The sequence below is a fragment of the Amblyraja radiata genome, chromosome 5, assembly GCF_010909765.2.
Source record: "Amblyraja radiata isolate CabotCenter1 chromosome 5, sAmbRad1.1.pri, whole genome shotgun sequence".
In the NCBI taxonomy this organism is placed as follows: Eukaryota; Metazoa; Chordata; class Chondrichthyes; order Rajiformes; family Rajidae; genus Amblyraja; species Amblyraja radiata.
In genome coordinates, this window is record NC_045960.1 from 104,670,844 (window position 1) to 104,687,848 (window position 17,005).

The window sequence follows — 17,005 nt, forward strand, 5'->3', positions numbered from 1 at the left end:
AGCAGTCGCCTGAAAAATCGCCTATGTGGGACAGGCCCATAAGAATGTCATTGTTCTATCTGGGACATGTGACCATGAAACATTCTTGACTCTCTCTTGACTCCTGACTTCACTTATATAATAAACAAAAATGTTCAATAAATGGATCACCAAAATATCAGTGCAAAACACCCTGGGTGCAACCAAAGACCGTTTGTAGACAGTTCATAGTTAGGGTTAGTGTTGTAAGAGTCAAGAGTCAACATTGTTGAATTGTCATTTGTCCCGAAACAGGACTGTGACATTTTTATTTGCAGCAGCACAACAGATATGTAATCAACAATAAACAACAAAAAAGTTATCTATCTTTATAAATATACTGTATATATAGAGACCTCTGTGTGCATATATATATATGTGAGTGTGTGTGTGTGCGTGAAAGTGTGATATTCTTTGTTTTGCAATCCAAGGTATGCAAAGAGTCACCACATAAAGGGCACCAACAAAGTCACAATCGCATGCCATGTCCACCTTTGTTCTCTCTTGCATGTATATGTATGTATGTACATACAGAGAGAGAGAGAGAGAGAGATAGAGAGAGGGAAGGAGGGAAGGAGGGAGAGAGAGCCAGAGAGCGAGAGAGAATCTTCTTCAAAAGTCCAAAGAAGGGTCTCGAGCCCAAACGTCACCCATTCCTTCTCTCCAGAGATGCTGCCTGCCCCGCTGAGTTACTCCAGCGTTTTGCATCTGTCTTCGAGAGAGACAAAATAGTTGAAGTTGTCATTGGAATAATGGGCATTTCTTCCCCGTTAAGATCCTTGCCTCTGTGAAGTTTGTTTCTCTTCACTTGGCGGCACCTTGCTGTGTTTTTTTTCCCTGTTACTTCGCGGGTGCCCTTTGTGCGACCTTTGGGTTTGTTTTGACTCGAGCACGAATTAGAGATGGAGATAACGATGCTGTTGTTGGTTAACCGTATTATTACGACGGATAGCATGCTCATTAAATGCCTACAGTGACTATTACCACACAGCTCACCCAGCCAACGTCTGACAGGAATTTGAAAAGATGTTTGAAATGTTTTAATATGCCAGATCGCTATGCATTAACTGTGTAAGGTAAATGTGGTGTAAATGGAGCACTTCTCCTCAACAAATTACTATATTAGTACTTGTACTTTCATGTATTAATAATTAAAGTGCTCAAAACTGCCAGATGATGAAAGTGCCCCAAATTCCTGCACTACTCAGATATATCTATATAATGCGTCATTTACTATAGAGGTATGACAGGCAATATATTCAAAGCCATTTAGAAGGCAGACTAATGAACCCTTATTTGTTTTAACCGAAGATAGACACAAAATGCTGGAGGAACTCAGCGGGACAGGCAGCATCTCTGGAGAGAAGAATGGGTGACGTTTCGGGTCGAGACCCTTCTTCAGACCGACAGTCAGGGGAGAGGGGAACAAGGGCTATAGACGGTGATGTGGAGAGATATAGAACAAATGAATGAAAGATATGCAAAAAAGTGACTGTGATAAAGGAAACAGGCCATTGTTAGCTGCTTGGTAGGTTTTTATTTATTTTACATTGATAAGGGACTTGCTGATGAATCAACGTGCATCTATTTTCAAAATAATCTTTTGAAGAATAACATGATAGGTGGCATTCGGAGTGGAGAATACATTTTATTGCCGAGTTAATCACTTCAGTTTTTTAAAAAATATTTCACTTCAGTCTTGGTCACCCGGCTGAAGGAATAATGTAGTTAAGCTGGAATGCCTGCAGAGATTTACAAGGATAGACACAAAATGCTGGAGTAACTCAGCAGGACAGACAACATCAATCGAGAGAAGGAATGGGTGACGTTTCAGGTCGAGACCCGTCTTCAGATTTACAAGGATTTACAAGGATGTTGCTAGGACTCAAGAGTGTGAGCTATAGGGAGAGGTTGGGCAGGTTAGGACTCTATTCCTTGGAGCGCAGAAGGATGAGGGGTGACCTTGTAGAGGTATACAAGATCATGAGGGGAATCGATAGGGTCAATGTATATTTTTTTACACAGAGTATGGGGAATCAGGAACCTTCTACCCGGATCCATAATTCCTGAGGCTATTAGAGTAATAGAGAAACAGGCCCTTCGGCCCAACTTGCCCACGCTGGCCAACATGTCCTATCTACACTAGTAACACCTGCCTGTATTTGGCCTATATCCCTCTAAACCTGTTGTATCCATGTACCTGTCTCAATGCTTCTTAAACATTGCGATAGAACCTGCCTTATCTACCTCCTCCGGCAGCTCGTTCAATACACCCATGTACATAAGTTACTCCCCTCAGGTTCCTATTAAATCTTCCGCCCCTCACCTTAAACCTATGTCCTCTTGTTCTCAATTCCCCTACTCTAGGCAAGAGACACCGTGGTGCATCAACCCCTGATGATTTTGTACACCTCAATAAGATTACCTCTCTTCCTCCTGTGCTCCAAGGAATACAGTCCTGGTAACATCCTCGTGAATCTTCTCTGCACCCTTTCCAGCTAGACAACATCTTTCATATAACATGGTGCCCAGAACTGAACACAATGCTCTAAATGCGGCCTCACCAACCTTTTTATACAACTGCAACATGACCTCCTGACTTCTGTACTCGATGCTCTTGACCCAAAATGTCACCTATCAGTCTGAAGAGCGGCCTGGACCCAAAACGTCATCCATCCATGTTCTCCAGATGCACTGTCTGACCTGCTGATTTACTCCAGCATCTTGTGTCCTTTTGTGTATTAACCAACATCTGCAGTTCTTTGTTTCTACATGGTAACTTTAGCAGTGGTTTAGTTAGAGACAGGCCCAAAGGGTCTAACTGTCCCATCACCCAAAGGGCTGAAGAGGAACTTAATTAAGAAGTCTGCATCTGGTATCTCTGGATTTTTATGTGCGCTTTGTTCATGTTAGTTTTGGTTTTAGTTTTAGAGATAGTTTTAGTGTGTAAACAGGCCCTTCGGCCCATCGCGTCCACGCCGACAAACGATCCCCGCACGCTAACACTATCCTACACATATTAGGGACAATTTACAGTTTTTACCGTGCCAATTGACCTACAAACTTGTATGTCTTTGGAGTGTGGGAGGAAATGGGACTACCCGGAGAAAACCCATGCAGGTCACGGGGAGAACGTACAAACCCCAGAGGTTAGTAATCACGTATCGGTACATTAGTATTGATTCTTTATCGATATAGGAAAAGTTCGGGTAGATGCACAGAGTCTCTTGCCCAGCGTGGGGTGCATCGAGAACCAGAGGACATGGGCTTACGGCGAATAGGGAAAGATTTGATAGGAATCTGAGGAAAACTTTTTATACAAAGTGTGGTGGGTGTATGGAATGAATAGCCAGAGGAGTTAGTGGAGACGGATTATTGCAACATTTAAGAATCAATTATGTCTGTTAGATGCGGAAAGAAACAGGACTACCTGAAGGAAACCCACGCGGTCACAGGGAGAACGTACAAACAACTTACAGACAGCACCCGTAGTTAAGGGCCTGTCCCACCAGCATGTGACTGCTGGGACGTTTGAGGACTAACGTGGTCGTTTGAGCCGTACGGCCTCGCGGGGCCAGTCCCACTTCGATCGCCGGAGCCGTATGGAGTTGTGCGGGGCGGGTCCCGAAATCGCGCGGGGCTCCGAAAAAATGACACTGTCCAAAAATTCCGCGCGGCAACGGCCTGTCGGCCCGCACCCGCATTGAGGCCGTACGCACCGCATCGACGGGCGTACGCAGTGTCCCGACGCCGTACGCTTGATGTCTTGATGCCGTAAGCCTGGCGCGTGGCGTTGCGCGATGACATCACCGCCCAGCGTGCCGTTTTGTGATGACGTAATCACCCGACGCCGTGCGACGTCCAAATTTAGTCGGCCCGCCTCCTGCCCAGCTGATTGGTGAGTATGATGTCGGGACCAATCCCGCACAACTCCAGACGGCTCCGCGGTTGGAAGTGGGACCGGCCCCGCGAGGCCGTATGCCTCAAGCCACCACGTTTGGCCACGCTAGACGCATGCAATCGCATGCTGGTGGGACAGGCCCTTTAGGATGGAACCCGGGTCTCTGGCGCTGTAAAGGCAGCAACTCTACCGCTGCACTGCCTTGCCGCCCACACACCTGATGGATGCATGATAGTGGGACACAATGAAGCCTTGAGATTTTTGGGCTGCTTGATCTGAATTCAGCACATGATCCAAATGATCCACCTTGAAAGATAACGCCAATCTTAGGGACTGAACACCACGGGTAGACAGCATAGTAGGGAAGTCACTAAACGAGAGGCAAGAGGATTGACAGGAAAAAGTATTTTTCAAGTAACGATTCGCACACACTTATATATAAAACATCTTGCAATGGTAATTTTCTGCATCTGATATGACTTGGATCACATGTGGCTTGGCGTGCCTCGAATATAATTAGAAGTATTGTCAAGCATTAAAGAGGAAAGAGTTCCAGTGGCAATAATATCTATGTGGGCCCATTGACTAAGCTATTATAAGGCGAGCCGGTGACTGAGTTGGAATCTAATTTATAATTTATATCCATGAGCATAACTGGATCTTTCTCAATCAATCCTCTGTAGTGAACAAGAAGTTTCTTTTGGTGGATGAACTAAAGTTGGGATATTTTGATTGGGACTGTCAGTTTCAACAGCAAGGTGAAACTGGGATTAACATAAAGTGCTGGAGTAACTCAACGGGTCAGGGTCAGGCAGCATGTCTGGAGAAGATGGAAGAGGTGACCATAGGTGACAGCAAGGCCAGCAGCATAATCAAGAATGAGTCTCATCCCGGTCACTCCCTCTTCTCCCCCTCTCCCCATCGGGCAAAAGGTATTGAAGTGTGAAATCGCACACCTCCAGATTCAGGGACAGTTTCTTCCCAGCTGTTATCAGGCAACTGAATCATCCTACCACCACCAGAGAGCAGTGCTGAACGACTATCTACCTCATTGGTGACCCACAGACTATCTTTGATCAGACTTTGCTGGACATTATCTTGCACTAAAAGGTATTTACATTTTTCCCTTTATCATGTATCTGTACACTGTGGATGGTTCCATTATAATCATGCATTTTCTTCCACTGGCAGGTTAGCACGCAACAAAAGCATTTCACCGTACCTCGGTACACGTGACAATAAACTATCGAAATGTCACATATCCTTTTTCTCCAGAGATGCTGCCTGACGTACTGAGTAAAGCCCCTGTCCCACTTTCACGACCTCTGCCGAGTTTGCCCTTGACTCATACTCGCAGCGTGGTCCGCACGAGGTCGTAGGAGGTCTTAGGAGGTCTTCGTAACTCTTCCTCATGCTCATGAGTGGTCTCCGCATACTCGTGGCCTCAAGTAGGTCGCAGCGTTTTTTCCAGCCTGATAAAAAATGTCCACGAGTAAAAAAAAAGGTCGGCATGGAAAGAATTGATACTTTTTACTCGTAGGTAGGTCGTAGGTAGGTCATAGTAGGTCATGATGGTAGTGGTAGGTAGTCGTAGATAGTCGTAGGTAGTCGTAGGTAGTCGTAGGTAGTCGTAGGTCGGTAACTGGCCCGAGACAAAAAATGCAACCATTACATCATTTTATCTTGTGATCATTTTCCACTCATAGCTGGACATAGTTATGGGGCTTTTTCACGGGGCGACTTGACGCAAGATGTAACCAGAGTGAAGTGGTCGTGGTCTAGCACGATATCACACGATATAACGGGGGGTAGATAAAGAGTTCCCACGGGTACTCGGCATCTCCATTATTTGTGCGAGTGACTTGTCCGCCTCCCGAGCTTTCCCGTTAAATCTTGAATGAACATTGTGAACTACACGTGGCACAAATGATGTCACTTTTTTTTTCACACACTATAAATATCCTCCCTTGGTTGAATTGGCTCATTTGGAGACATGCCTATACTAAGTAGTTTCGAGTACAGGATGGTGGGTTTTTTCATTGACGCGCTGTATGCAGCAGTGCACTATGTGAATCGAGGACGCTTGCGTGAAGGCAGAAGGGAGAGATTAATTAAAAAGAGAATGAAGAGGAAGTCTCAATGGGTGAAGCCCATCTTTCAACGGAGACCTCAATATGGACAATATGATCAACTGCTCAATGTGCTGTGCGAAGAGGATAAAAGTGCATTCACAAACTTTGTCAGAATTTCACCTGAGCACAAGTTTGTAAATACAGATGGCCCTTTTTAAGACAAGCATTACAAGTGAGAATTGCCTGCCCTCATGCATAATTTATTTTATGGCTCTTGAAGACATGATTCCAACTTCAAACACAGAGCGTGTAAAAGCTGTCTGCGACTTTTTTACTTTGCAGCTGCAGGGCACAGACAGACTTATAAGAGAAGTTTAAGTTAACTGCAAAAACAGCACTTTTACATCTATAGCATTGTATGTTTTTAAATCTTGGATAACATTAAATGGTTCTCCTGTTGATGAACTAATATATCGTTATATATACTCACATGAGCACCCGGGATACTCCGCAGCCTTCGTCTCCAGCAGGTTCCGTTTTCTCTCCCTGTTTCTATAATCCTCTCTGGATTTATCGTAGAGAATTTCATTAAATTGGTACCATTCTACAAGTTCCCCCTCTTGTTCCCTGGTGAAGTCATATGGCTTTACCTTCTGCCATCTTCCCTTTACATAAGCGTCTGTAGAGGCTATTCCTACAACGGCTACTGGGGAGGCAATCTGAAATCCACCTTGCTCACCCTCTCCCTGCTCCAAGGAGCCCACAGGCAGTGTTATCTGTGGCATCTCCTGTTGCCTCTCCACCTGTCTCTCTTGCTGCGTCTCCTCCTCATTCTCCTGCATGGCAAAAACCTTTCTGACACGCTTTATCCCTTTCTTTGAGCTTTTCTGGGAGCCATCTCTGCAAGTGTTCCTGTTAAAAAGATTCTCCAACAATTACAATTAGGTGGGACGTCCTCGATGGACACATGTTCCATTGGCGATATTGAGAACACCTTTTTTACTCACCTTCTGTCCCCTCTGTCCAGCTTCCGGGTTTACCGTTCGCAGGAGTTCCCACGGTAACCGCAAGAGTTATTACGGATATCGCACGGATATCGCGCTGGCCACTACGTTCATATAAAGTTGCAATGCTCAACCACAAGTGTACAAGTCACTCTTGGAGAAATTCAAGCTTGCTTGAATTTTCTCCCGAGTCACCAAGTTACACGAGTACCTGCCGTTAGCGCCACGGTGGTCCACGGTGGTCCACGAATGCCGTACTGTTATCGCGCGAGGTTCCCACGATGTTAAACTCTGGTTAACTCTTGCGTCAAGTCGCCCCGTGAAAAAGCCCCATTAGTCTTAGGTGTGGAAGACTGAGGTCAAGGGGGGTTGTAGGAGGTCGTAGACATAGTCGTAGGAGGTCGTAGGAGGTATTTTACTTTGGCGAGTCATCACAACCTTGCCATTTTTTTCAACTCGTCTAGGGTCTTCTAAACTCGTGGATTTGGTTGTCCAAGTGCGACAGGCACTTTACTCCAGCACTTTGCGTGTAACTGGTTTTAACTGGCATCTGCAGTTTCTTCCTATCACAAAGGCTAGGTGCTGGATTGATGCCCAAAGTTTGGAGTGATGCCGGGCACCAATAAGCAAGCTTTTGATTCAGTTGGGGATGGGTCAAGCAGAATATCAAGGGAGTCAACAGTGTTTAATCCTCATATGTTCCAGCATCAGCGATGACATGGTTGTGCAGCAGTAGAGTTGTTGCCTTACAATGCTTGCAGTGCCGGGGACCCGGGCTCGATCCTGACTACGGGTGCTGTCTGTACGGAGTGTGCACGTTCTCCCCGAGACCTGCGTGAGTTTTCTCCGGGATCTTCGGTTTCCTCCCACATTCCAAAAACGTACAGGTTTGTAGGTAAATTGGCTTGGTTTGAATGTAAATTGTCCCTAGAGTGTGTAGGATAGTGTTAATGTGCGGGGATCGCTGGTCGGTGCAGACTCGGAGGGTCGAAGGGTCTGCTTCCGTGCTGAATCTTCTCGGAGAAAACCCATGTGGTCTCGGGGAGAACGTACAAACTCCGTACAGACAGCACCCGTAGCCAGGATTGAACTCGGGTCTCTGGCAATCTCTACCGCTGCGCCACCGTGCCGCTCCTTTGGAGCAATGTAAATTTGGTAATATATTAAAACAAGGGTGAGAATGAACAGACAACAAAAGGTAGTCTGAAGAAGAAACGTCTCCAGAGATGCTGCCTGACCCATTGTGGTACTTTGTGTCTGTCTTTGGTATAATCCAGCATCTGCAGTTCTTCGTTTGCAGAACCAAATGTTTCGTCGCTCAAAGGCAGATACATTCAAACTGGAATATTAATTGGAATAATTCGAACTGTTTTGCTTTCATTCTGCCAGGCACAGAGAGTAAGGATACTCATCACAATTTTATATCACAGTTTTATAACAATGAACAAAACTTAATTATCAGCTCGTTTTGGTCCACTTGCTGTGAAGGCAAAATCACTTTTGCAATAAAGTATATCAAACACCATGAATTCATAATGAAGCAAGATTGAGGTCTAGCCATATTTAGAAACATTGAAAAATAGGTGCAGGAGTAGGCCATTGAGCCCGTCGAGCTAGCACCACCATTCAATATGATCGTGGCTGATCATCTAAAATCAGTACCCCATTCCTACTTTTTCCCCATATCCCTTGATTCCTTTAGCCCTAAGAACTAAATCTAACTCGTTCTTGAAAACTTAATCTTAAAACAGCCGGATGCCTTTGGAATGTAAAATAAGGTGAAGGAATGCTGCTGAGCTGAATTAAAATTCTACACCTGGCATTGAAGTTTGTCAAAATGAGATGAACTTAAACATAGAGGCTTTGTTCTTGAAGTTAAAACGGGACGTAGAGTCATAGAGTCAAAGCGTCATAGAGTGATACAGCGTGGAAACAGGTCCTTTGGCCCAACTTGCCCACACCAGTCAACCTGGCCCATCTACACTAGTCCCATCTGCCTGCACTTAAAAGACATTTGGACAGGAATGGGTTAGGAGGGAGAGATAGATCAGCTATGAATTGATGGCGGAGTAAACTTGATGGGCCAAATGGCCGAATTTTTCCTCCTACCACTTATGATCTTATGAGGCATATGGACAGGATGGGTTTACCTGGCCAAACACAGGCAGGTGGAACGAGGGTAGAACGGACAAGTTGGTCAGTGTGGGCAAGTTGGGCCGAAGGGGCTGTTTCCACGTTGTAGCAGCACTCGACGACTCTAATAGGCCTGTCCCACTGTACGAGGTAATTCAAGAGTTCTCCCGAGTTTCCCCTGATTCGAACTCGGAGAATTATGGTAATAGCCGCTCGTAGGTACTCGGGGCTCTCGTGGACATTTTTCAACGTTGAAAAACCTTCACGAGTTTTCACGAGCTTACTGCGTTTCCCGAGTACCTGCCGTTAGCGTTACGAGCCGCTAAGAGACGTCCCGGGCTCCGACGAAACTGCTACGTACATTCTAAAAGCTTACCACGAGTTTGATTTTTCTTTAAGACTCGGGAGAGGTCTTGAATTACCTTGTACGATGGGTCAGGCCCCTTACAGCGCCAGAGACCTGGGTTCGATCCTGACTACGGGTGCTGTCGGCATGGAGTTTGTACGTTCTCCCCATGACCTGCGTGGGTTTTTTACTGAGATCTTCGGTTTCCTCCCACACTCCAAAGACATAAAGTTTTGTAGGTTAATTGGTTTGATATAAAGGCAAATTGTCCCTGGTATGTGTAGGATAGTGTTGGTTTGCAGGGATCGCTGGTCGGCGCGACCCGTTGGGCCGAAGAGCCAGTTTCGGGGCTGTAACTCTAGAACGAAAGTAAAATACTTAAGACTTAAATAGAGATAAATACAATGTATGGTATGATAGCATGCATAGTAAGATTGAACAGGAAAATTAGGTTGTTGACACAGGAACTGCAGATGCCAGAATCTTCAGTAGAAGACAATGTTATGGAGTAACTCATGAGATCATGGATAAGTCAGGACACTTCTTCAGTCTCAATCAGGAAATCAAGATACAGTGGCAGAAATTTAAGGGGTTGGTGTTGCACCAGAGACGTGGGTTCGATCCTGACTACAGGTGATGCCTGTGCGGAGTTTGTACGTTCTCCCCATGACCTGCATCGGTTTTCTCCGGGTGCTCCGGTTTCCTCCCACACTTCAATTTTAAATTGCCCCTATTTTGTAGAATAGTGCAAGTGTGTGGGGCGATCGCCAGTCGACGCAGACTCGGTGTGCTGAAGGGCCTGTTTCTGCACTGTATCTCTAAAGTTTAAAGTAAAGGAAGGAACACTTTCAGTTTAAGATAAGGCCATTGGTGATAGGGGCAGAATTAGGCCATTCTGCCCATCAAGTCTACTCCGCCATTCAATCAGGGCTGATCTGTCTCTCCCTCCTAACCCTATTCTCCTGCCTTCTCCACATAACCCCTGACACCCTCTTGATACTAATCAAGAATCTAGCGCTTGCAACTCACTAGCAACAGAAAGCAGAGTTTCCATTGATATTTTTGAAACGAAAGAAAAGATGTGTAAAAAAAGTGTCTGTGCTCTATAAGCTGTGTCTGATAGAAAACAAGGAAACGGCAGATGAGTTAAACAGGTCATCTGCATAAGACAATAGACAATAGACAACAGACAATAGACAATAGGTGCAGGAGTAGGCCATTTGGCCCTTCGAGCCGGCACCGCCATTCAAGATGATCATGGCTGATCATCCACAAACAGTACCCCGTTCCTGCCTTCTCCCCATATCTCCTGACTCCGCTATCTTCAAGAGCCCTATCTAGCTCTCACTTGAAAGCATCCATTGAACCGGCCTCCACCGCCCTCTGAGGCAGAGAATTCACTCTGGAGTCTTCGCTCCAGACGATACGTCCCAGAAAGAGCTTCAAATTGGGAACTGAAAGCTAGGTTGCAACTCAGAAAAGAAGCAATTACCAGGGTAATGATAATCATAATCATATTTTATTAGCCAAGTATGTTTTGCAACATAGGAGGAATTTAATTTGCCGCACAATCATACCAATAAAAAGCAACAGAACACACAAAATACGAGTTAACATAAACATCCACCACAGTGACTCCTCCACATTCCTCAAGGGCTTGTCCCACTTGGGCGACCTAATCCGCGAGTTCTGGCGAATTTGCCCTCGACTCATACTCGCAGCATAGATCGACACGAGGTCTTCATTAACTCTCCTTCATGCTCGAGAGTGGTCTCCACGTACTCGAGGCCTCAGCTAGGTCGCGGTGTTTTTTTCAATATATGAAAAAATGCCCGCGAGTAAAAAAAGGTTGCCATGGAAAAAAATCGATACTTTTTTCACTCGTAGGTTTAGTCGTAGTAGGTTGTAGTAGGTCGGCATGTTAGTCGTAGGTAATCGAGGGTAGTCGAAGGTAGTCGTAGATAGTCTTTGTCATAGTCGAAGGGAGGTCGAAGGAGATCGAAGGAGGTCGTCTTCACTCTCCACTATTCGGTGTCCAATTTTCCCAAAGTTAGTCGTAGCTAGTCGTAGCTAGTCGAAGCTAGTCTTCAACATAGTCGAAGGAGGTGGAAGGAGGTCTTCTACAGAGTCGAAGGAGGTCTTCAACATGTCATTTATACAAACTCTCCTAAACTCGCCAATTAGGTCGCCCAAGTGGGACAGCCCATTCACTCTGATGGAAAGTGAAAATGGTATGGAGCTTCTGCCTGATACTGTATCTTCTGATGTTGACATAATCTAGGCAACTCGCCTTTTCTTTTATGCAGGAATTACGCGTTTACAAAGGATCCTGTAAATCAAAAATTGTTTCAGACACAAAAAGCCGGAGTAACTCAGCGGGGCAGACAGCAACTCTGGCGAAAAGGGATTGGTGACGTTTCGGGTCGAGACCCTTCTTCAGACTGTTGCTCATTTCTCTCCGCTGAAGCCTCCCGTGACCTACTGGAGGAACTCAGTAGGTCACGCAGAGCCTACCCTACTGTTGCAACTCATAATAGCGGGTCGGCACGGTGGCGCAGCGGTAGAGTTGCTGCCTTACCGCGCCAGAGTCCAGGGTTCAATTCAGAATACGGGTGCTCTCTGTACGGAGTTTGTGCGTTCTCCCCGTGACCTGTGTGGGGGTTTTTTCTGGCTGCTCTGCTCATGGAGTGATACAGAGTGGAAACAGGCCCTCCAGTCCAACTTGCCCACACCGCCCATTAATGTCCCAGCTACACTAGTCCCACCTGCCTGCGTTTGGTCCATATCCCTCCAAACCTTCCCTTTCCAAGTATCTGTCTAACTGTTTCTGAAATGTTGAGACAGTCCCTGCCTCACTACCTCCGGGTGCTCTGGTTTCCTCCCCCATTCCAAAGACATACCAGTTTGTACGTTTAATTGGCTTCGGTAAATTGTTGTAGTGAATGAAAGTATGAATGAGTTTATTGGCCAAGTATTCACATACAAGGAATTTGCCTTGGTGCTCCGCCCACAAGTGACAACATGACATACAGTGACAGTTAGGAATGACACATAAAACATTAAACATTAAATAAACATGTGAATTAAATAAAATACCAGAGGTGGCTACAGATTTTTGGTAATTGAGTAGAGCTACTTCTCGTGGAAAAAAAGCTCTTTTATGTCTGGCTGTGGCAGCTTTGACAGTCCGGAGTCGCCTTCCAGAGGGAAGTGATTCAAAGAGTTTGTGGCCGGGCTGAGAGGGGTCAGAGATGATCTGACCCACTCGATTTCTGTCCCTTGCAGTGTACAGTTCATCAATGGAGGGAAGGTTGCAGCCAATAAAATTGTCCTAGTGTGTGTACGTTAGAGTATGGGGTGAGCGCTGGTGGGCGTGGACTTGGTAGGCTAAAGGGCCTGTTTCTGCGCTGTATCTCAACAGACTAAAGTCAGCGTTTGCGGCCGGGACCCTTCTTCAGAGTTTGTTTTTTGCTCCATATTCCAGCATTGACATCTCTTTTGTCTCCACGGAGAATAATGGTCAAAGCAAAGATTAATGGGACAAGGTGAGTAGGCCAAGTCAATATGGTTTTGTGAAAGTGAAATCATGTTTGACCAATTTATTGGAATTCTTTACGAATGAGCACATGCTGCGGATAAAGGAAAACCAGAAGATGTATTTGGATTTCTCGCAGGCATTCGATAAGTCGCCACCATAAAGGTTATTGTGTGTGAGGTAACATATTGACAAGGATAGAAGATGGACTGGCCAATGAATTCCACAGATTCACCACCCTCTGACTGAAGAATCTATCTATCTCCGCCTTAAAAATATCCACTGACTTGGCTTCCACAGCCTTCTGTGGCAAGGAATTCCACAGATTCACCACCCTCTGACTAAATCTGAATCTGGAGGTTTGCATCCGTCATTGCCAGCGGCTCCCTCCTCCTTGGCTCTCCGGTCTTTGGGGTCGAGCTCGGCAGCTTCTGAGCTTCCCCCCTGCAGGCCACGGCCCGCCGGGTTCACCACCAACGCCCCCACCGAGTGCTGGCGCCCATCTCCACGGCAGAAGGGTCACGACTCGAAACGTCACCCATTCCTTCTCTCCAGAGATGTTGCCGGTCCCCCTGAGTTACCCCAGAGGTTTGTGTCTATCCAAGGCCTTCCAGCGCTGATATATTGGCATTTGGTAGACTCTACGATCACCTCTGTATGCATGCACTATCCTACTAACTATGAACATTTTTTATCGAAGCCAGTTAACCTTCTGGACCTGTACGTCTTGGGAGTGTGAGAGGAAATCGGAGGATCAGGAGAAAACCCACGCAGGTCACGGGGAGAAGGTACAAACTCCGTACAGACGGCACCCGTAGTCGGGATCGAACCCGGACTTCTGGAACTGTGAGGCTATATAGAGATTAGGCCTCATCGTCATGTATGTGGGAGATTGTGTCTCACACATTTAATTGAGGTTTTTGAAGAAGTATTCACAGAGGGAGATGGGTATTGCTACCACAAAAGGTAGCTGAGGCAGTTACTATAACAACGTTAAAAATAAACTTGGACATTTACATGGATAGGGAAGGTTTAGAGGGATATGGACCAAATGGGGGCAAATGGAACCAGTCTTGCTCGGCATTGTTAAGTTGGGCCGAAGGGCCTGTTTCTGCGTTGTATAGCTATGACAAAGAAAAAGCATAAAGGGCCTGTCCTTTACGACCTAATTCACGACCCACTGCCGAGTTTGCCCTTGACTCATACTCGCAGCGTGGTCGTCACGAGGTCGTAGGAGGTCGTAAGTAGGTTGTAGCAGGCCGTGATGCTAGTCGTAGGTACGCGTGGCATCAAGTATGTCGGGGCGTTTTTTCTAGCCTGATGAAAAATGTCCACGAGTAAAAAAAGGTCGTGAATTAGGTTGTGACAGTGGGACAGACCCTTTAGTTTATGGTAATAATAATAATAATAATAATAATAATAATTTGTTTATAGGGACAGTGCATATTAATGAACATTTGCATGTAAATATGCGAGATTGTAGCCAATCAGTAGCTAATTTCCGTCTCTAGTCCCAGGCAAAGGTAGGTGAAGTGTCTTGCCCAAGGACACAACGACAGTACACACTCCAAGCAGGATTCGAACCGGCCACCTTCAGGTTGCCAGCCGAACACTTAGCCCATTGTGCCATCTGTCGTCCTTGGGGAGGGGAAAGATTTTAAAAGAGTCCTGAGGAGTAATCTCTTCACACAGAGGTTGTACTTATTTGGGATGAGATGCGAGAGAAATTGATTGAGGCAGGTACAACAACATCCACATTTGAAAGACATTTGGACAGAAACGTTAAAAGTCGCACCAAGTGCTCTTATATCTTGATGGGTCAGGCACCATCCCTGGAGTACATGGATAGGTGATGGTTCCATTCCACTTAGTTTAGCGCTACACCACAGGACCTTCGGCCCGAGTCCACGCTGACCAACGATCATCTCTGTACGGATGCACTATCCTACAAACTACGAACAATTTACAATTTTTACCGAAGCCAATTAACCATCGAGACCTGTACGTCTTGGGAGTGTGAGAGGAAATCGGAGGATCAGGAGAAAACCCACGTAGACACGGGGAGAAGTTACTAACTCCGTACAGACGGCACCCGTAGTCGGGATCGAACCCGGGCTTCTGGAACTGTGAGGCAGCAACTCTACCGCTGCGCCACCGTGCCACCCCTTCTTCAGGCTGTAATTCTGCTGAATGACAAGGACATTGATAGGAAAGGTTAAAAGGAATGGCTAATGGGCATCTTGCTCAGCATGGGTGAATCGAACAAAGGGCTGTTACCATGCTGCAGACACTATGCCTCTCAATAGGGACGACAGATGGCACAATGGGCTAAGTGTTCGGCTGGCAACCGGAAGGTAGCTGGTTCGAATCCCGCTTGGAGTGCATACTGTCGTTGTGTCCTTGGGCAAGACACTTCACCCACCTTTGCCTGTGTGTGTCCTTGGGCAAGACACTTCACCCACCTTTGCCTGTGTGTGTGGATGTAATTATGTGAAGCACTTTGGGGTCAATGCAAGTTGACTAAAAATGTGCTATATAAATAAAGAAATTTAATTTAATAGCACCGGCATATGCCGGATAGTGAAAGGCTTGGAGAGTTAATGAGAGGATGTTTTCACTAGTGGGAGAGTCTAGGACCAGAGGTCATAGCCTCAGAATTAAAGGACATTCCTTGAAGAAGGAGATGAGGAGAGGGTGGTAAATATGTGGAATACATTGCCACAGAAGGACGCGAAGGCCAAGTCAATGGATATTTATAAGGTGTGGATAGATTCTTGATTAGTACAGGTACGAGATTGATCCCCGGGATGGCGGGACTGTAATATGAGGAAAGATTTAAAAGACTAGGCTTGTATTCACTGGAGTTTAGAAGGATGACGAGGGATCTTATAGAAACATATAAAATTATAAAAGGACTGGACAAGCTAGAAGCAGGAAACATGTTCCCAATGTAGGGCGAGTCCAGAACTAGGGGCCACAGTCTTAGAATAAAGGGGAGGTCATTTAAGACTGAGGTGAGAAAAAACTTTTTCACCCAGAGAGTTGTGAATTTGTGGAATTCCCTGCCACAGGGGGGAGTGGAGGCCAAGTCACTGGATGGATTTAAGAGAGAGTTAGATAGAGCTCTAGGGGCTAGTGGAATCAAGGGATATGGGGAGAAGGCAGGCACGGGTTATTAATGGGGGATGATCAGCCATGATCACAATGAATGGCGGTGCTGGCTCGAAGGGCCGAATGACCTCCTCCTGCACGTATTTTCTATGTTTCTCTATGTTTCTATGTCAGGGGTGATGGGGAGAAGGCAGGAGAATGGGGTTAGGAGCGAAAGATAAATCAGCCATGATTGGATGGCGGAGTAGACTTCTTGGGGTCCCAATGGCCTAATTCTGCTCCTATCACTTATGAACTTATGAATTTATGAGCATGTGGCAGAATGTTTTTTGAACAATCAAGTTTGGAGTTCCACACCTACAGTGATTAGGAAAACAAAGTTTTCATCTATGAAGATAGACACAAAATGCGGTAGTACCTCAGTGGGACAGGCAGTGTCTCTGGAGAGAAGGAAAGTGTGACATTTCAGGTCGAGACAGGGGCAAGGAAACAGGCCTTTATCATTGTTAGTTTTTTGCATCTATTTCATTCATTTTTTTCAGTATGTCTCTACATCTTATCTATTTTGTTTCCCTTTCCCGTGACTTTCAGTCTGAAGAAGGGTCTCAACCTGAAACATCACCCGTTCCTTCTCTCCAGAGATGCTGCCTGTCCCGCTGAGTTACTCCAGCGTTTTGTGTCTATCTTCGGTTTAAACCAGCGTCTGCAGTTCCTTCCTACACATCCTTTCATCAACTGTCTCATCGATGAGTGGACCACAATAATACATCTCATTACTTCCAAATGTCCTCCTTTGTGTTCAGTACAGACTATGGAACACAATGAGTCCCACACTGTGCTCATTTCTGCTCAATGAGTATTTGTAAGAGCTTCACAGAACACAAC